Here is a 22,690-nt window from a genome sequence, read left to right as displayed (position 1 = left end):
CTATCTATAATAGATTGTTTTTGCTGTAACTCAGAGTGGAGCTTCAGTTTGCTTAAGGCAAGGTGTGACTAGTTTTTACTACAACTTTTATTGCTTTTAAGATTGAGTACATATAGTGCGTAGTTTCCTTTGAAATAAACAGACTTCCCTGGGTTGACAATTTATGTAGCACTTGGTTGTTTGAATTAATAATCAATTAAAGTGACCAACATATCTTACAAGGAAAGTTGGATGATTCTTATAGTAAGACATTATTGGTTGCTTCTATATTGATAATCCTCCTTGATGGAAACTTCAACATTCGACTAGCTTCAGATTAGAGGTGAGACCTTGGTTCAATCTGAGAGGGATGTGTTTCCGAAAGATCAACATACCAACAAATATAGATGAGATCAAATTCCCCTCATCACATTTTAATCTCTTTGTAGAGTTCCACATGTGGTGTTGGTGACAATTTTCTCGGTGGGTACCATCAAGACTTGGAGAGAGTGTGGGTATATGAATGCAATTGTTAAGTAGGAATAATTTTCATTTTGTTGTTCTTTGTATATGTTATTGCTTATGCTCAAAATTTCTGTTGTTAGTGGTTCTATTACCCACCTCTTCAAAAGATTCAACAGGCTTCCAACTAGGTTGTAGTACTAGGCTACATCATTTCCTACATTTTTCTAAACCTTCGAGGGCTTGCTTAACTTCTACATAATCATAGTTAATTTCCTCCTCACTAATATTAGGTTCTTTAGAAGCAACATCATGATACTCTTTTTGGGAAATTTATGGGTTCATCAATCATGGTTGATACTCCTTTTGGTTGTATCCCTTTTTCCTCCACCTTCTCCCTTAGTGGGAGCAACTTCGTAGAGTTTCTCTGCATTTATTGAAGGAAAGGGAAGACTTTCCTCACAATTTCTTTATATGATCAATGAATTTCAACAATATAGGATTGGTAACCTTCCAGGTTGGTATTTTATAGTTTTAATGCCTCATTCTCAGCTATGAGCATCCAATTTTGTTTCCCTAATTTTGTTGTTTGGTATTTCTATTATCTCTGATATTTTTTTTCATTTTCCTATGACAACACTATGCTAGAAGAATCCATAGCTACTAGATATTTATAGGTATTTGAGATCGAAATTTTTTTATTATGATAGAGGGAAGGTCCAAGTTAATTATGGACATTGTTCTCCCTATTTATTGAATGACCATACTTAAGTTTTGGTCATATTTGAATTGGCTAATGTTAACAATATTTCATGCCCTAGCCAGATTTATTCCCAAATCTTGAATATGGATCTGGCCTCTACTGATGGTTGATATGGATGATTGTGAGGGGTTCATGTCCATAAGACATGTGCCTTCATCATCTTGTTGAGTTTTAACATGTGCATCACGGGCTTCCTGTTGTTCTTTCAGGTCCCCAATGAAGATACATGCATGTCCCACCTAATTAGGAAGCATTTCTCAAGTCTTTACTTACTTTTTATAGTTATAAATTATTTATTGCATGGCCTACTTATAGGATACAAGGTGGATAAGGGATCTCAGTCTTTCTGTTACAAGGAAAGTGGGATGATTTTTATACTAATACATTATTGGTTGCTTCTAAATTGATAATCCTCCTTGATGGAAACTTCAACATTCGACTAGCTTCAAGTTAGAGGTGAGACCTTGGTTCAATCTAAGAGGGATGTGTTTCCTAAAGATCAACATACCAACAAAGATATATGAGATCAAAGTCCCCTCATCACATTGTACTTTCTTTGTAGAGTTCCCCATGTGGTGTTGGTCTCAATTTTCTCATTGGGTACCGTGAAGACTTGGAGAGAGTGGAAGTATATGAATGCAGTATTTAAGTAGGAATAATTTTGATTTTGTTGTTGTTTGTATATGTTATTGCTTATGCTCAAAATTTCTACTGTTAGTGGTGATATTACCCACCTCTTCAAAAGATTCAACATGCTTCTAACCAGGTCGTAGCACCTTCCATGAATGGGCCTTGCGTGCAACCTGTAGATTGATGAATCAATGTTCATGGTATAAGTTTCTATGGGTGGCTGATCCTTTCAACAAACTATAATATGTAATACCACTTGGCATCTCAGGTAGATGAAAAAAGTTATGAAGTTATGTATGCAGTTGTGGCCACCATTAAGGTAGACTATTCAAAATAATAGCTGACCATGATGGCTGCACATTGAGAGATTGATGTGCATCCGGAATTTTAAAACTAACAACCCCTAAACAACACTCAAGCTAGAATACCCTTGTTGACATTCATGTCTTTCAAACACAAAAGTTTTTCCATCATGTCAAGGCTGCATTTAACCACATCTATTTGATCTATACTTAGCATATTCATATGCTTTCAACCAGATCAAATTCATATCCAACGTCTTCAAAATCATTGTTACCTTCATCCTACCTTTAGGAAACATTGGTAGCAAGGTACAAATTTTGTTGAGTAGTAGTAGAATGTTATGAGACTGTAGTTTCCATACACCATATGTATCTATATGAAAATTATTGAGAACCATCCACAAACATCTTTAATGACACTCACCGTGTCCATTTAGATGAGGTTAGTTCAATTCCAGCATTATTCATTTATGGCTAGATGAACAAAATCTATATTAGGAAAACTAGCATTTTGCTCCTGTACATGTGCATCTAAGAAAACTGTTAGTAGAGCCAATAACATATTTTATTTTAATGGTTATCAAGCTAGGACAATCCAATGAGCTAAATTTATTGTAGTCCATAATTTTGGCACCTATACAATTACTAGGTTCAAGCATTGTAACGTTTTTGACAGTTTCCAATAGGCCAACCTCTCAACAATCTACTTCTACAAAATTTGATGCCTGTGCCAACTCTTTCCCAATTGATCATGTAATGGAAGTCTTCAACTAACAAAACATGATGATATTGATTTCAAGTAGCTAAAAGCATTCCTTCCTATTTATTTCTTACCACTTAACAATTTCTGGAACTTGGCATTGAATTTTACTCTTTTCTAGTCTAGTCTATTCTATCCAGGTGGTATATGTTGTCTTCACTTTACTTTATTGCTATTGGAGATCTATCTCTGGAAATGGAAACTTCAGTTCCAATAGACTTAAAAATTGTTGCAATATTGTAAACCATTTTTCATTTGTTGTTTAACACACTTAGTAGGAGTATAAATAAATGATGTAGCAATGCTTATAAACATTCTGGCCAATGCACCTGCTAGAGCATTATTTCCCATTTTTGGAAATGGACTCCTAGATCTTGTTTATTGTAAATGAGTGTATATTCCCAAAGAATCCTCACTTCTTAGAGGGAATGTCACCTACTTCGTTGAAATATTATCAGATTTGTATTTCCTAGACCTTTTTCCTTGAGTAGAAGAAATAGGTAGTACAAACACCCTTAGTGACCTATTAGAATGTAATATGTACTTCATAAACCGATGAAACCTGTTTTGGTTAATAGAGTAAACTAATGAAACTTGGTTGGGGTCTTGTATTACCAAAAATATTGAACTATTGATATTTGTACAATGAGCTCCGCTCACATCATAAACAACATTTCTACATGGTCTTCCATTATTAGTAGTTGCACAAGAACATAATACCTCACAATAATTTTTCACTTGAAAATTATGGAGATGAACTTGGTGGTATTGTGGCAGTCTCCACAAACACAAAGGTTCTTTTTTATCTAGATAATTATTTAAACTTTCATTTTTATAATGATTCATCACCAGATTCTCCAAATCCATCTTTTTTCCTGACTGCTGCAATATTCTCTTCTCAACAGAACACTTTCTTATCAACTGATATACAATCACCATTTTTTCTTGCCCTATCCTGTGAGATCATGATTGAGATCATAAATAACTAAAATGTACATAATATATCTGCACTTGGAAAATTGATTCCAATCCCTCCGTCTGAGTTGAAATAAGAAAAATAAAAATTTCGTTATCTACACCACTAAAGCTTTTTATTTAGTGCTGCTTTTCTAATGTTGAAGTGCTCACATCCATTTGAAAATTTACAAATTCTAAGAAGTTCAAGAAGTCTTCAAGTATATCAAGCATCCCTTTCGACCTTGGTTAAATTGTGGAAGCACCTTTCTAATACCAGAAGCTTTCTAGATGCTCTACCTAGCATCTCAAATATCTTTCTTACAGAATCACTCACCTTTTGGACTGAGAGATAGAGATAAGGAACCCCCGGGGAAGGAACTATGTGATGTTAACCATTGCAGCTATGTAATGCAGTGAATGTCTTCGTGCAGGCAGTGACATGGTTTCTGTGATGACATTACCTTTTGTGACATCACTTCTATGTTTGTTGTAACGGCATGTGAGTTTCCAATGCTACCACCGGAAGAGATAGAAATCTGCCAAGAAGGCCCCTATCAATTCATACGTGATAGATGATAAGGCCCCTTCAATCAAATGAATGAGATTTATTATGTTCCATGTTCCCACCAAAAAACATTGAGCATGTTGTTTACATATGAGTATATCAATTGATACATGCCCAATTTCTTTGATCGACTATACCTCCAAGAACTTGACACCGAACACTTAGACCCCAGATTTATGCATCGACAAGAGCACGAAGGGGAACACACAAACTTTGGTTGGAAATAAAATATAGAAAACCCACTTACTCAATTTAGAATCTGGAAGGAGGAGAATTTTTGGAATGATACATTTAAGTATTAGTTGTAACAAGATCTGGTAGGACCTATTAATCAGGGCATGTTGAATAATTTTGTCTTGAATAGAAATTCTGGCACCTTGTGAAGCAGTTACATGAAGCCTTCTATATAATGCTCAATAAAAGAAGAAAATGATGATTTTACTTACCATGAAATTCATAAATGAAGAGAATAAAGGGAAAGAAAATAATGTTGTGATCATGTTCCTCCCTTTTTCAGGCATATATGAGAGTTTTGCAATAGCTACAATAGATGTGAGGTAGCATAGAACTGCTTTCTAGAGGTGCACAAGGTCTCCATTTTTTTTCTTCTGTTGTTGTTTTTTTACCTTTTGCACCAGAACCATCTTGATTTTTAAGCTTGGTCACATTTGAAGTATTAATTAAAATCATATCTTCACTTCCATAGTCTCCCAGACCTTGCGACCTTTTGTCAAATCCCTATAACATCCATGGAATTCATTGCCTTCTCAACTGAGTCTTCTCATGACATAGTCCTCAATTGAATTAGAAAGAATCCCACCAAAAACAATTATAGTGCCTCCCAAAATGTCTTCCAGGACCAAATCATGCACTCCTCTAGGGTTCTCTAACCACAAAAACACCTTGAATACAGACAAACAAGACCACACAAATATGCAAGTCTAAGGCAACAAATTGTCATGTTCCCTTGCTGGCCCCTCCATCCAATTTGCTTGACAATGAAATTCTTGTTTTCAAACCAGTAACCCAACTTTTGGCCTCCGTTAGTTTGGCTTGTTTCCCTAAAAATGCCTTTTTTTTTGCTCCACTGATTTTCTACAAGCAAACACTATAAAAAAACTTGAGCTAATTTCAAAATTCACCAAAACTCCTCAACAAAGTCCCAAACTTGGCCCAGGAATTTCTTGATGAATTCGTCTTTTACAACATAAGGCTTTAACCAAGACTTGTCCAACGCTTGGAGATTATCATGATTATCTATTTCCAACCACCTTGAGGGTTGTTGAGGAAGTATGAAAAGTTGTAACTCCTCCATATCTCTCCTCTCCATGGTTTCAGAGAGGCAACATTCAAATGAAGAGGGTGTATTATCATTGAAACTCGAGAACAATGTCGAAGAGTTTCCATGATATATTTCAAAACATCCTAAGTTAGTAGCAATTAGAACTATCTGTGAAAATGAGATGTTGGTTCCTTTTCTCTAATTCCCTTATCTAACATTAGCTTTCTCACATTGACTACATCATCCCATAGAAGTAGCATAGATGTTTGAAAATAACACATATGATCTGTTCAAGTGTCTTAAGTCACTAAGGAGGTCAACCATGCACGCATGATGCTCCACTCTAGGTTTCACCTCAAACTTTCTACTAATTCAATCGAAATGATGCTAGCCTTCATCTACTAGTCCTTCTAGACTGCAAGCAGATAAAATAGCAATGAATATGATATGGCCTACCTTAATGTCTACTTCTTTTATTTCAGAAAAGTGTTATGGCATCTCCCTCATGCCCACGCATTCAATACCCACACTGCAAAGCCACTAAGTCATGACATGAAAGAAAAATAATTGCTACGGTATCAGAGTTAGGCTTCACCTCTGCAACTTGCAATCAACTAAAGAATTTCAAGGATTCAACACTATGACCAAATTGAGTATATCTCACAATGACCGCACTAACTACATCTATTGATACCTGTCATTTTGAAGTTGATAAAAGAGTCCCAACACCTCATCACAATATCCATTCAATGCACATAACAAGAAATTATTACATTCCATGAGATTAGATCCCTCTTTGGAATATTGAAAAACACTTCATATGCATCATCCATTTTCTTTTATTGTTGCAGCGCTGCCAATTCTGCACAAGAAGCGAGAGCACTGGCAATAGTGACTGAATTGGCTTTCACTCTAGTCAACTGCATTTTAGAAAATATCTCACTGCACTATTTTCATGACCATTCTACTCATACTTGGATATCATCACGCTCCAAATTATCACATTGAGTTTCAACCTTCCCAACTCCATTTCATCAAGTAGCTTTCCTGCCTCTTCATAATTTCTAATTTTGAAATATCTTGTAGTCATGGTGTTCCATGTAACTATGGATTTCCTGACCCTACTGCAGGGCCACAATCTCAACGCACACCTTGAGGACAATTGGAAAGGTGTGTCTCCACTTAGTCCTCCCTGTTGCGTTTGGTAATACAACTTGAGGGCTTCCTGGCAGTGTCCATCCCTGACACAACCTCTGAAAATAAAATTCCATGCAGACACATTTCGCTTGGGAATTTTGTCAAACACCTAGTGTGTGCCCTTCATACTTCCACAATAAGCATACATGTTGACAAGCTTAGTTACCAAGAAAACACTTTGGGTTAATACTCCCATGACGAGCATTTGGGCATGGAATTTATGGCCTTCTGATGGGGTTTTCCTATTGATACATTCCTGCAACAAGAAGTAACAGGCGTCTAAGTCAATGGTGTATGTTTCATTGACACCTTGAAAGTCTGCCTTTATATTAGAAGAAGGCATCCCATTGGTCATCTGGGTATGTGTCCCATTACTATTTCCATCACTTATTTGAATTGGTTTTATGGAGAATTCCAATTCCAGTAGTTGGATTCATTTGATAGTTTTAACTTTGGAATCTGATATTGAAGTTTAATTGATAAATGCTTAATTATGGTCTCTTTTTTATGTTTCATTTTTGCTATTTACTATTAATAACTGTTATTTAACAAAACATTTTCCCTGCAATTTTGTTTTACTTTGCTCCCAGCTTCTCTTTCCTTGAGTGTTTCCATAACTACCTTGTTGATTCCATATCAAACCAATTTCTCAAATCCCAACCTAACTATGACAAAGGACTTTCTTGCTTCTAAAGATTTGCAGCCTCTTTCCTTATATCCATTATTTTGACTTGAAGTTGGCAAAGCCCAGGGCTCAAAATTTGTTCTCTCTTTTGCTTAGCAGTTCCCTACAAGCCCTTTTAGATTATTTTATGATTATAGTTTTAAAATTTATATTTTCATCTATAAAACCCTAGTGACATGGGAAATGTTTCAATTCACCCTTTTCAAAAGGTTTCAAATGTTATAATTATGTCTTGTTCATAGAGGACAGACAATTAAGCACGAGGTAGACAGCTTGATCAAGAAACCCATTTTCAGCGTTGAAACTGCAAAATGCCTGTCAAACCTTATGTGAAAGGAAATGGTGATGTAGCCATGTTGCTGGAGGAAATTACAAAAGGGTTGAGCTTCAAGAACATGAGAAAGACAAAGGAAATTCATAATTGGGGCTACTTTTGTTTTGCCTAGTTGACTAATCATTGTTTGTTTTAGATTCTAGAATCATGTTAGTTAGGTGAAAACATCCATGTTTTACTCACTATGTAATGACATACTATTTGATTATGAAAGTATCAAATATATGGTTGATAATATATGCCATAATATCAAGTATAGCCAAAAGAAATTCCTGTATGGCAAGTGTTGTACCTCTGAGTTGATAATGGTCAGCTATCAAGCCAAAGCATCTAAGATAATTTTTTTGGGGTTTTTGTTTAAGTTTGGAGGGCCAATGAATGAAATAGATATAACACTGCAATGCCTAACCTTTTGAATAATATTAATCCCAAAGTAGAGGGCTGCTATAAAACTTCACACAGTGATAAAGCTTGAATAGTGGTGAGCAGAAACAAAAAATAATATGATTATTATAATTTTCGGATGGAAAATTAAACAAAGATAAGTATGAAAACCTCTGACCGATGTTTAGAAGGTTCAAGAGAATATGCTTATGATTACAACAAGATGCTGATGATTTATTGATTCAGAGGGAATTAATTAATTAGACAATTCATTAATCCATTCTCTTTGGTGATTATCACTTTAGAAGCTTATAGGAATAGATTGATACACAATTATTCCTACCTAGGTATCTCTGTAAGACATAAGAATATGAAGAAAAACATAATGTGTAATAATGGAAAATCTTACAAGAAACACAAACTGTGTAAAACTGAATTCAGAATCATTTTCTTTGTATTAAGGGTCTAGAAAAGCTAGTACACAAATGTTTACAAATGCTTCTTCAAGTGTGAACTCTCTTTCAGTGGTCAACCTGGTTCAATGGTGAGAAATGAACCCTTAATAACTTGAGAAGAGAGTTATTTATACAATAGTAGAACTATGAAAATATCCTAAACTATTTAAGGATTTATTCTAGGAAAAAGAAATATCTTCATGCAAGAAGATAGAGACAACTATTGAACTGTTGCTTGTTGTCCCTGCTATTTAGGTTTTGTTGGCTTTGGTCTTTGATATTTTTCCCTTTAAGCTACTTGTTTGTTTGATCTTCATGCTGGAAGTCATATTCACTTACGACCTTTCATCTGATTCAATTTAATGTGATACTCGTTGACCTTATTGACTTGTAAATATCCTTTACTATGCCTTTTTACTTTTATTGTACATTTGAAGTTTTTACTGTGTATTTCAACAGTAAATCATTTATTTTTTTATGTCTCAGCATTAGGTAGTTTGGATATTGATCATTTGTTTGTCTTTTAACTGTATGTTTTATCTGCCTCGTCTGTTTTATATTTTAATTGTGTAAATTGTTTGTTTTAACATTTACTGTGTAAATGATTTTCTTCTGCGTTGTTTTTGGTTTAGACCTGATTTCTATATGTACAGGAAAATCATTTGAATTCATTTCTTGAGAATCTGGAACAAACAGGTTTTTAACTGGTATAAAAACTGTTTATTCAGTCTCCCGGTCTTTTTCTAATCACCTACAAAATACAACAATTGTTAAGAAAAACATGGGTTGATAGGGAGGGCCACAATGACTTCATTTGAGTTGAAAGGTTTTTGGATGGAGTCCAGAGCATTTTCGTGAGGTATACAATGGTTAAATCGGTTGCAGAGGCTTAAGGTGGTGCAAGAGTGTTATACAGGTTTTACAATGTAAATGGACCAGAAGAGCGAAAGTTAGGGTTTTTGCGTTTCAACGGGTAAATGGTTAAATTTTTAAAATTTGGCGCAAAGTGAATAGTGGATGGTTTTACCATACATGGGGAAGCGTTTTCAGAGGCTCATCACATCGCTTTTGGTTGTGGGGTGGTTTTTCTCCGAGGGCACGTGAGCTAACGTGGGATTTCCATGTAACCACAATGCACCCAAGCAAAACCATGAATTTCACATCCTCTCGGGCCTTTAAAGATCGGAGATCGGGAGTGTGCGATATAGCTGTGGATCGTTAGATCTGGGAGCAGGTGATTAGACGGCTATCGCGCAGTCGAGATGCACGGAGAGAGTAGGCGTGGAGACTAGCAGGCCTGGGGAATAATTACAAAAGATTTCTAATTATTTTAATGGATAAGCAGGGTTTAAACATAAGCAGGTTAAAACATAACGCACGGGTTTATGGGTATGGTGGAGTTAACTTTATAAAGCGGAGGGGGGGAATAAAGACTAAGGTCAAGGTTTTTTTTATGGGTTTTTAGGGAAATCACAAGGGAAATTAATATTTTCAAAGGGGAATGGGTTTCACACTAGGGAAAAGGGGTTTTTGGGTAGGAGAATGAGTTTGGAGGGTAATTTGCTAGGGAAATGTGTGAAACCAAGGGAAAGGGTGAAAATGAAGGGAAAAGGGTGTTTGCTTAAGAAATGATGGGATGATGAGGAAATTAGTAAGGATGTAGTGGGGAATGAAATGAATGAGGGGAAGTTAACCAAATCAACTTGTGAACATCTTTTCACTTTCATAACTATTCTTGCACACTGAAACACATGATCAAGCATGGTAAATGTACTTCTACAACTTTTCTTCTACCTACCCATTTACTTACCCTAACATTTTCTCTTCACTTAATTGGGTGCATTTAGGCTAGCAGACCCTTTTCTTTCCTTTTCTTTTAAAAAGCAAACTATATAATTCTAACCTTATAACATCCAAGGGCTCAAATTAAACTGATGAGCTCCTTATTATTCTCTACCTAACTATTGATCTGCCAAGATTAAAGAGTTTGGCTAGATCTTTATTCTCTAACTATAAACATGAAATTTAAAGCATGAACTAGTCAAGATTAAACTATTTGACTGTCATGGGTTGTGGCATTTATGACAAGCTACACACAACCATTATTTTCCATGATAAAGTAAAATTAGTGGCACTTGGACTTGCACACTTTCAGAGTTTATTTCTTTTTTCTTTTCTCTCTAACCTAACATTTTATTTTTTTGCCTTCATTTTCTAGGGCATCTATTCTAACATTTTCTTTGATATGGACATATTTATCAAGATATTTCCTAACATTTTTATTCAATATTCTTTTTTTCCATATCCCAGCTTAAATTTTTTTGAAAAATATTTTAATTTTTTGACTAATTGATTATAACTTACCAAAACCAAAAAATGCTACAACATTGGCTCCAATTGGGGACTACATTCTCCTATAGAATGCAGAGAAACTGCAGATCCATGTGTAGGTTTTAACCCCATAGAAAAAGTACCTGCATACGAATTCTAAAACATAGAAAATAAACAATGCGAGAGCATAACACATAAAACACGTATACACAGAGATTTTCCCCTAGATCCCAAAACCGGGACTACCAGCTTGATTTTTCATTATGTTCCTTTCAATGTTACAATACATATTTATACATGCCAAAGCATCTAATACCATGGACCAAAAACCATCATGTCCAAAACCATGTGCGAAAATCATGCACAAAACCATAGGTAGGTCCGCCCAACCTAATATAGGGTCCAATTTATTTTCTTTCTCGGGGCATTTCCCCAGACCCTGTAGAGGGGGGCTACCCCCCCCCCCCCCCTCAAACCCCCTAGATAGGGGGAGCTATCGACCCTGTTGCACAATCAATGCAATGAAGGGGGGGATTTCCCCCCCCTCTAACCCCCCAGTTCACTACGTGGGCTAGTCATGGAAAGAATATAACACAACCCAACATTCTCCCACTTCTTGTTTTCTTTTCACGGGGGACCACAGGAGAGATTAGTCATCTATCCAGCCCTGCAATGCCCATTGTTTCTCTACACCAAGAGAAATTCTCATAACTCACAGATTTTGTCAATGCATCTATAGTATTCTTCAAAGTGTCCACCTTTACCAACAGTACCTTTTTTTCTTCTATAATATCCCTCACAAAGTGATACTGAACATCAATGTGCTTTGTCTTTGAATGGTAAGCAGGGTTCTTTGCCAATAAAATTTCACTTTGGATGTCACAATCTATCCTTATATTTCCCTGTACTAACCCCATAATTGAACACAATCTCTACAACCAAACTGCTTCCTTTCTTGCATGAGTGGTTGCCATGTATTCTACCTCTGTAGTTGATAATGCCACTACAAATTGTTTCTTACTCATCCAACTCACTGCACCTACAAATAGGTTAAACACATACCCACTTGTATATCTTCTCTGATCTAGATCTTTAGGCCAGTCTGCATCAACAAAGCCACGAATATCCAACACTTTGTCCATTTCTGGTCTTCCTTGGTAGCACAAGCCATAATCACTAGTGCCACACAAATACATGAAAACCTGCTTCACTGCTGTCTAGTGCTCCTTCCCTGGTTTTGACATAAACCTGCTCAATACTACCACTACATGTGCAATGTTTGCTCTAGTATAGACCATTTCATACATTAGGCTACCCACTACACATGCATATTGAACATGGGACATGTCCTCTTCCTCTTCTTGTGTCTTGGGACACTGTTCAACAGATAAATTCACACCTACAGGAATAGGAACCTTCACCAGTTTACTATCCTGCATATTAAACCTCTGCAGTATTATCTCAACATACTTCCTTTGGTTTAACCATAGCTTCCTCTTTGCCTGATCTCTTTTAATTTCCATGCCCAAAATATGGTTTGCAGCACCAAGATCTTTCATGTCGAATTTGGAGGACAATTGGGTCTTCAAATCCTGGATAATTTCTTTGTTATTTACAACTAGCAACATATCATCCACATACAATACCAAATAAATAACATGGTCACCAATTAATTTAAAATACACACAGTGATATACTTTTCTTCTAGTGAACCTAAGTCCCCGTATAAATGTATCAAATTTCTGATACCACATTCTTGGTGAGTATTTTAACCCATACAGAGACTACTTTAACTTGCATACTAGTTCTTTCTTACCCTTCACCGCAATGCCTTCAGGTTGCTTCATGTAGATCTCCTCTTCTAGATCCCTGTGAAGAAATGTGTTCTTCACATCCATCTGTTCTACCTCAAAATCAAAAGCATCGGCAACAGATAAAAGTAATCTAATAGAAGTTACCTTGGCAACAAGAGAAAAAAATATCACCAAAATCAATTCTCGGCACCTGGGAATAACCTTTTGCTACCAACCGATATTTGTATTTCTCCACCTTTCCTTCTACATTTGTCTTCTTCTTGAACACCCATTTGCTGCCAATGGGTTTCCTTCCAGCCGGCAACTTCACCAGATCCAAAGCTTCACTTTTGTGCAAAGATGCCATTTCATCAACCATGGCCTCTTTCCAGAGTTTGCCATCCTCTAAATCTACTGCTTCCTTCACAGTTTTGGGATCATCGTTAGTAATAGATAAAGCAACATTTGAATAGAAAGCAGATGGACTTTGTGGCTCTTCATCTTCTGATTCCTCTTCTGTTGTAAAGTCTGATTTGTCATCCTTAAGCTCAAAATCTATCTTCTCAAGTTGCTTTGGTTGGACTTCATGTTTAATAACATCTTTTACCTCTCTGAACAAGACATCTCGGTTGTACACAACCTTCCTTGTTATTGGGTTCCAAAGCTTATAACCCTTTAAACCATACTTATATCCAATAAAGATTGACTTTTCAGATTTACTATCCAACTTGGTTCTTTTCTCCTTTGGAACATGTACATATGCATCACATCCAAATACCCTCAGATGTGAAAGAGAGGGTTTCTTACCAGTCATACCTCTTGTGGAGTCTTTTCCTCCAACATTGATGAAGGTGATTTATTGACCAGGTAACATGTTGTCTCTACCGCCTTTGCCCAAAATTCCTGTCCTAACCCGACACCACTAAGCATGCTTCTTGCCCTTTCCATCAATGCTTGTTCATTCTTTCTGCAACTCCATTTTTCTCAGGTGTGTATGGAGTAATCTTCTACCATGTTATACCACACTTCTTACAAAATTCTTCAAATTCATTACTGCAAAACTCTCCACCGTTATCTGTCCTCAACACCTTTATCTTCTTCTCTGTCTGGTTTTCCACCAGAGCCTTAAATTCTTTAAACCTGTCAAAGACTTCAGATTTCTTCTTAAGGAAATATATCCACGTATTCCTTGAGAATTCAACTATAAATGATACATAGTACACAGACTTACCACCCATCCAAACACATCACTGTGCACAAGCTCTAATATCTGTTTCGCCCTCTTACCACCAGAGGGGAAACTCACCCGATTTTGCTTCCCATATACACAATTTTTACAGAAATCAAAACCTAGAGAGATATTAGTCATACCTTCTACCATACCTTTACCATGAAGTATTCAAAGGCCCTTCTCTCCAATATGTCCAAGCCTTTGATGCCATAGCATGGTCTTTTCTCCAGAGACCACTAGATTTTCTTTTCCACTTTCAGGAACCACAAAACTGTTGCACCCATCAATAACAGTGCTACCTTGCAGCTTGTATAGATTTCCAATCCAAACTCCCCACCTCAATACCAGTGCTCCTTGAACCATCTTGCAGGTATCTTTCTCGAACATTGTTTTTACACCTGCATCATCCAACTTGCTTACAGAAATCAGATTTCTGGACAATGCAGGAATATGAAGAACACTCGGAAGTGTTATAACCTTCCACCTTTTTGGCTTGTTGGGGCCTGACCCAGGTTTCGAGTTAATTAGCAAAACAAATCCCTATACTACTGGCCCTTTTGGCAACGGTCCGTGGAGTGTGGACTGAGGTATCACCCGAAGTAGTATGGGAGGGTGCTAGAACCAGGATTCCGCACCCTGGAGATGTTTGATGAGTTCGACCGGTCCACTGTTTGCACGTAGGTTGCTTCGCTCACTTTCCTATTCCTCGCGACTTGATACCCTAACTTCGCGCAGCCCTAACCAGGGGTTGTGTCGCACTCTGTGCTATTCCCCAAGATCTTACTTATCCTTCAGTTCAACTAAGCACCTTTACTTAATTGTCTTAAGTTATACTTAACAATATAAAACATTCATACATGTTCACGTAGTAAATAAACAATATACTTGTAAACTATATCTAATCATGCATTAAACCATAAACAGATACACAAAATTATAGAAAAAATTCTCTTTGTTGATTCTTCCAACGTTTCAGACTCAACCCACCCTACGCACTCAGCTACAAAGCCTTCTCCTACTCTACGACCCACATACACACTTTATATTTCGACTCAATCACTTAGACTTCTCATTCGTTATTCCCTATTGGTTATTGGCTATCTTTACTCTTAGAGCCTCACTCTATTTACACAATCCCATGGTTCACGGACCATGGGTAGGTCTATCCAGCTGACATTACATTACAAAACTAGGGTGGAAAACCCTGTGACTCTATCATACTTTCGCGCCTCGCACCTGCAATTCGCAGAGCTTTTACAACAAGATTTGATCAAAACTTGGGCTTTAAGCCCAAGAACGTGCCTTGGGGGGATTCCATGCCCAATAGGCCCCCAACACAAACATCGTGACTCGCCATCGAGTCACTCTGTCGGCATAGAGATCTTTGCACAGAGTCCCTCCAACTGTTCTTGAATTGCGGCAAAGTCAACAACGCACTAAGTTGCTGCTTGCTGGATTTGTTGCATACGTTGTTCCAAGACCTCTGTGTTAGCACTAATTCTCTGCATCTATGCTAGTATCCCCTGCATTTTTTTATAGTCCCATGCCTTTGTCTAGATCCTTGCAGCGCGGAGACTATGCTTCTGCTGGTTAGTCAGATAGGTGGGCCACCCGTGTAGTGCTTCAAGCAGCTACCATTCACTTTGCCTGGGAAAGGCTCTCCATTTAGTTTGACTAGCTATATTGTGCCTCCGTCTATGACCTCCTTAATCACTTATCGTCCTAGCCAATGCATTCTAAACTTTCCCGGGAATTTTTCAAACTTACTGTCATACAGCAGCACTAAGTCATTTACCTTGAAGGTGCGCAACTTAATATGGTGATTGTGCCAGGCATTTTCATGCTGCTTTTGTACCTGCTGATGAAAACCAACTAGGAACCGTTCCTCCTCGAATTCTTCCAACTGCGCGAGTCTTTCTTTCAGGGCTTCGCAGTCCATCATACCTGTGAGTGCTGCTATGTGCAGACTAGGGACAATATACTCCATTGGCATGACAACTTCCATGCCAGAAACTAGTCGGAAAGGTGTCTGTCCCGTTATATTCTTGCATGTTGTACTATAAGCCCATAGTACTGTAGGTACGTGCAGGTCCCAATCGCTCCGCTGCGCGTTACATACTTTGGTTAGCACAGTCTCCAATATTTTGTTGAATGCTTCTATTGTCCCATTAGCATGTGGGTGATACAGTGTGCTTTCCTGATGATACACCTGGAACTCTTCTGTTAGCGCATTGATGGTTTCATTTAGGAAATGTGTGCCGTGATCACTCATTAATATTTTTGGACAGTCAAATCAAGTCAACACGTGTTCAAACAAAATCTTTGCAGCAGTGGGAGTCGTGCTGTCTTTGAGCAGTTGTGCTTCTGCCCAACAAGTTAAGTACTCTGTCGCGGTGATAATGTATTGCGCGCCCGTTTTTCCATGAGGTTTGATAGGTCCTACAAAGTCGATTTCCCATTTTCAAAGGGCTGCAACATCATCTATGGATTCAAAGGAATCTCGTCCCTACGTGATGGTTTACCTGTCCTCTATCATATATCACAAGCCTTACAATGTGTTTTTGAATCCTGGTGAAGGGTTGGCCACCACAACCCTGCGTGAAGAATATTTTGTGTGGTCGCTCGTCCCGCATAGTGTCCTCCTGCAGTGCCTTCATGCGCTTCCCCGAGGATCTAACTTCGTTCAAATTCAGGTATGTACCTTCACAGTATCTCATCATTTCCCATTTTTTACAGGTGCCCCGTGATGATAGAAAAGTCAGCTGTGCACACCACCAGTTCCTTCTTTTGCTATATGGAGTATTCCTTCAGTACAGTCCCTGTTGTCAAAAAGTGGATTATGTCTTCAAAGTGTTCGTCTGCTACGCACACAACAAAGTGTTGTGTGTCAGGTAATCCTTCCTCCAAACTAGTAGGTTCCTCACCTATCTCAATATGCGATAAGTGATCTGGTCTTGCATTCAGGCGTCCAAGCTTTACCACGACCTCAAAGTCATATTCTTGGAGCAATAAGAGCCACCTACATATGCGCCCCCCCAACACAGGCTTATTGACCAAGTATTTTAGCAACGAATGGTCTATATACATCTTGAATTGTCCTAGCAAATAGTGCCAGTATTTTTGGAGTGTGTGCACCATATTCAACCCCTCCTGTTCAGTTGTGGAATAGTTCTTTTCCACTTTGGAAAACCTACGACTTGCGAACATGATAGGGTGATCCAAGCCCTCTCCACCCTCATGTGTTAGCACCGCTCCGAGCACTATGCATGACGTGTCAACATGGACATAAAACTCCACATCCCATTTTGGGAAGATGAGGATTAGGGCGGAGGCCAATTTCTCTTTTAGTACATCCAGGCTCTTCATGTAGTCATCATTCCAACAGAATGTGACATCCTTTTTCAACAGTTTCTCCATTGGCGCGGTGATCTCAGCATAGCTTTTGATGAACTTCCTATAGTACCCCGTATGTCCCAAGGTAGTGTGCAATTGTTTAACACTGTGAGTTTCTTCCAAATTTAGAATTATTGTAATCTTCATGGGGTCTACCATGAGTCCCTATTTTCAAACCACATGGCCTAGCATGTTCCCAAAGGGAACGAGGAATGTACACTTTTTAATGTTTAGCACGATTTTGTGTCGTTGACAAGTATCCAGCATCAAGCGTAAGCTTGCTACGTGGTGCTTAACCAATCCAAATACAGTCCAATCATCTAGATAGACCTCTAGGCTCTTGTGGATATATTCTTTGAATGTAGCTACAACTATGCACGAAAATATAGGTGGCGTGTTCTTTAACCCAAATGGCATGACAGTGTATTGAAAGCAACCCAACTCAATCACGAAGGTGGTCCTGCTCCTGTCTTCTAATGTGGTTTTGATTTGGTGGTACCCTGAGAACCTGTCAGTGAAAGAATATGCTTCTTGCCCGCCAACATTTTCCAATACTTCATCTGTGAACGGGGTTGGGAATGGTTTGTGCACACAGGCATCATTCAATTTCCTGAGGTCCACACATATTCTTATCTCACCGTTCTTCTTCTTCTCTTGCACTACCATAGGGCTTACCCGGTCAGATTCTTCCACTGGCTTGATAATTCCAGCTGCGAGCATTTTGTCTATTTCTATGCATACCTTTTCCTTGTACTTTGGATTCAAGTGGTAAGGCCTCTACTTAACCATCTTTGCATTAGGTTTTAGGGTGATCTTCATCATCCCTAAATCGCCAACGATCCCCTTTTAGTCTGTGATCTTGGTCGGGAATAAGTCTTGGTACTCACATAGTAACTTAGTGATCTTATCCACTATGGCATCATCCCAGTAGTCGCCAAGCATTGCATACTTCGGTTCAGCCTCCGTACCAATATTCACCTGCTTCCTTTTTACCGGCACAGTAATGTCGAGGTCTTCAATCAATGGTCCTTGAACCTCGCAATAACCTTTAGTTTCTGGAATGTTAACTTTTCACGGATCTTCATCGTCTTCTTCAATGTTTATGTTGTAACACTCTAGTGCACAGCTCAGCTGGGTCGCCGATTCAGGCTGAAGCACTTCCATTGGCTCCTGGGGTATTTTAAAGATAACTTCTTTTACTGCTTGTAGCACATCAACAACAGTATCCCACCAACGATCCTCAAACGTTAAGGTTAACAGGAATCCTTCACGCAAGATATCCCATTTGTTCGTGACATGGCGGAGCTACGTCTCTATATACCAATTCATTGGTATAATATCCAAGGTGTGACAAAATAGGTGCACTCACTTAGGTTATGGCTCTTCCCCATAGACCTTTGTCCATTTTGCGAGGTGTGCACGTGGATCATCATGTCCATCATACTTGTCCTTCAATCACATATGAGGCTTCCCAAACTACATGCGCATCATCCTTCTGCATTTGTACCAGTCCTCAAAACGCCTTTGGTGCATACCCCACCATCTTGCGGGCGTAGTGCATAGTACCCATTTTAGAGTGTCGAAACACTACTATTCTGATACTTTTGTTTCAAATTTTTTCGAGAAGTCATCCACCTCGCTCAACCCATGATACGTAGGCAAATCTCTTACCTATGTTGCTACGGAATGCAATGACCTTGTCATCATGTTATAGTTGAGCATGCTTACCTCATGTAACCGGTTCTACCATCTCTCTATCTCCTCTTCAGAATCTGATGTAGAGGAGCTTTTGCACTCCCATGAGATTCGTCCATCTGCGGTTGGATTTAGCCAGTCTTTCTCATGTAGTTATCTTGTAGATGCAATCTAGATCATTATCGCGGTCGTAGTCATGCACTGGCTCTGTGTAGCGCGATCCTTCTGCAGGGTCTAAAGGTACCACTACGCGTAGTGACTTTTTCTAAAAAATCATCTTGCACTTCTTTAGATTTATCACTCCATTCATGTCAGTGGCCCAATCTATTCCCAGTAGCATAGGGTAGGGATTCTTGTCATCAATAATCTCTATCACTTCGAATTCTGCTAGTGCACTCGCTCCTTCGCTGTCTACTATGATTTCCTACAATCTCCCCATAGGTAGGATCTTTTGCTGGTTTGCCATCCGTAGTTGAATAGGAGACCATTGCAGCACAGGCCTGCCCACGCGCTCCCATGTCTACTTTGGCAGGATATTCATGTCCGATCCTAGATCCATAATCACTTGACCCATATCATATTCCCCGATCTGTGCGGTCAATCTCATCTCCCTCCCTGTTCACATCGTGTGCTTCTCGAGCTTCCAGACTACACGTGGTTCTCATGGCATGGTCCCAGCGCATCTATTTAAGAGTTATTGTAGCCCCTTTACAGCCTTGTTGTCGTGTAGCAACTTCATTCATGTCTCCAAGAATGTAGTGAGCACTGACGGGTCCATTTCCAGCTCCAATATGTCTTTACTTCCTGAAGTGGAGGCATCAACGAAGCTCGTCTTAGCTTCCAAGAAGGTCTCCTTAGCGTGCTCCAAATCAAATTTGTGTTCCTTCATTGGAGCCTTGCAAACCCAAGTACTTTCTTCAAGATACTTGCCTTTGTCATCCCCTATTGTAATACCACTCTGGAGCACAATATTTACATTGGGGTCTTCCTCACATGGCTTAGACCTCATCATTTGCAGGTTCTCAGTCGGGGGAGGTTGGAGTACTCCTTTATCTCACAACCTTGCTATCATTGTTGTAAAATCTTTCGTCTCATGATAAAACAATGTACAGTACAAGCATGATGGTCACGTTGGATTCGTACAATCATGGGCATAATGTCCTGGCCCTCCACAATTGTAACATATCAGCTATCCTCGACCTCTTCTTGGTCCCATTCCACATCGTCCTCATCCGCGCCCCTGAAATCGAGTTCGCACCATCCCTGTGTTTTGTTCAAGGGGTTGTGTTTCGGCCTGAACTCTATAGGTAGGATTCTGATCCATCATCAGCTCATAACTTCTACAGGTGCGCTCATCATTGCCTATTGATCTACAAAAATTACATAATAACTGCTGCAAATTTTGCGTATACTTCTGTAATAGAGGGTAGTTATCTGTAGCATGCTTTCCTCATATATGAAAAATCGCGCACCATAATGCAGGGGCCGCGCTTGGTCCTACTTGTGCCTCCAGTCTCAGTGACATTGGCCCTCCTCCCACGATGTAATTCGTGAACACCGGGTAGTGGTCCTTTTCGTGCCCCTGGCCCTTGCACTTTACGCACCATACCTCGTCGTGCACTTCTGGACGGGTCAACCTATCTTGTTTCAAACTCTGCATCTCAAGGCACACTTTTTTCAGTTGCACGCGAATCTGCTGAAATCCCAGGTTAGGATCTTGTATCAGAGTCTCATGCAATCTCATTGCAATCTCCAAATCTTCAGCCTGAGTGGTTTTCCTTTGGTGCGCCAACGCATTCCATAGATGCGGTGTTAACGAGGCTACAAACCATTCTCAGTGTTGCCCATCTGTTAAGGTCATATTCGCTTCATGAATTGTGCACTTCAGTCTTTGATCCAACTCCCACGGGGTTTCGACTTGTATCATTTTGATTTCCTTGAATCCAATAATCGAATGTGCCTTCGATTTTGGCCTGCTAAATTCTTTGTTTAGCACAACTTGAATATCTACTATCCCCGCATTCAGATTGTCATTAGAATGCTTAATGTACCAGGTCAGTGCGCAATCCTATAGAGCACTGACCAATGTTTCCTTTTTGATATTGTCATCTATGACACCCTATGCTTCCCATACAACTTTTATCATGAACCAAAACTGGTCTGGATCTTCATTTCCTACTCCTTTGAACACTGATAGCTTTATTGCATTGGCCATACTGCTTCGCAGTGATGGCAGAGGTGGGATGGGAAAAGTCGAGGATGAAGATAGTGAAACTGGTGTTGGTGTGGGTGGGGATGGTATGCGCGGAATTCTCTGCCTTATCAGATTGATCGCACTTCTTGGTGAGACCTTCGTGAGCTCTTCTTCACCCACTCGCAGAGGTGAAATCAAGGGGCTAGTCTCTAGTTCTGTGCTACCTTCATTTCTGTAGATTCTCCCACTTCGCATAGTCCCAAACATCAATTTATTCGCATAACCCTCTTTTCACACAATAACATTTTAATCCAAGTGTTCAAAGATTTAACGTACTTACCTCATGGTCCTTTGAGGAAGCATCATTCTGCCTCGCTATAGCTAACCGAAGTATCTACCGTGAACTCGGTGATGAATCCTCGTATGATTCGATCGAGCAAGTGATTGACAGTGCACGCGATCTGATCTTTTGATGCTTCCAGTCTGCGCACCAATTCTGGAGTCCACACAATAGGTTTGTTGAGTTTACACCTTCCTTGGCTATCTACTAGCTTCGTGATCCACTCGTACAACTCAATAAGCAAGGATGCAAAGAAAATTTCGTGGATCTCCATGTACAAGTAGGAATTTAACCACTCTTCCTTTGATAATCACGCACTCCTATTCTCCTACATCGCGAACTCATGAATATTTTTGTCCAACCGCTCTTCAATTCCTTTCTTTGTTGGATTCTAGTGATACAACATCAAACATCTCTATGCAGATCTCGGTCCTAGCAACGGAACCATTTGTTGGCTTGTTGGGGCCTGACCCAGGTTCGGAGTTAATTAGCCAAACAAATACCTGTACTACTAGCCCTTTCGGCAACAGTCTGTGGAGCGCAGACTAAGGTCTCACCCGAAGTAGTATGGGAGGATGCTAGAACCAGGTTTCCACACCCTAGAGATGTTTGATGAGTTCGATTGGTCCACTGTTTGTGCGTAGCTTGCTTCACTCACTTTCCCATTCCTCGCGGCCTGATACCCCGCCTTCGTGTAGCCCTAACCAAGGGTTATGCCACACTCTGCGCTCTTCCCTAACATCTTATTTATCCTTCAGTATCAACTAAGAACCTTTACTTAATTGTCTTAAGTTATACTCTAAAATATAAAACATTCATATAGGTTCACGCAATAAATAAATAATATACTTGTAAATTATATCCAATCATGCACTAAACCAGAAACAGATACACATAATTATAGAAAAACTTCTCTTTGTTGATTCTTCCAATAGTTACAGACTCGACCCACCCTGCG

Source organism: Pinus tabuliformis, chromosome 4_2 (assembly GCF_031772625.1).
Source record: "Pinus tabuliformis cultivar Carrire ecotype Pingquan chromosome 4_2, CPIR1, whole genome shotgun sequence".
NCBI classification, from domain to species: Eukaryota; Viridiplantae; Streptophyta; class Pinopsida; order Pinales; family Pinaceae; genus Pinus; species Pinus tabuliformis.
This window is presented reverse-complemented; position numbering follows the sequence as displayed.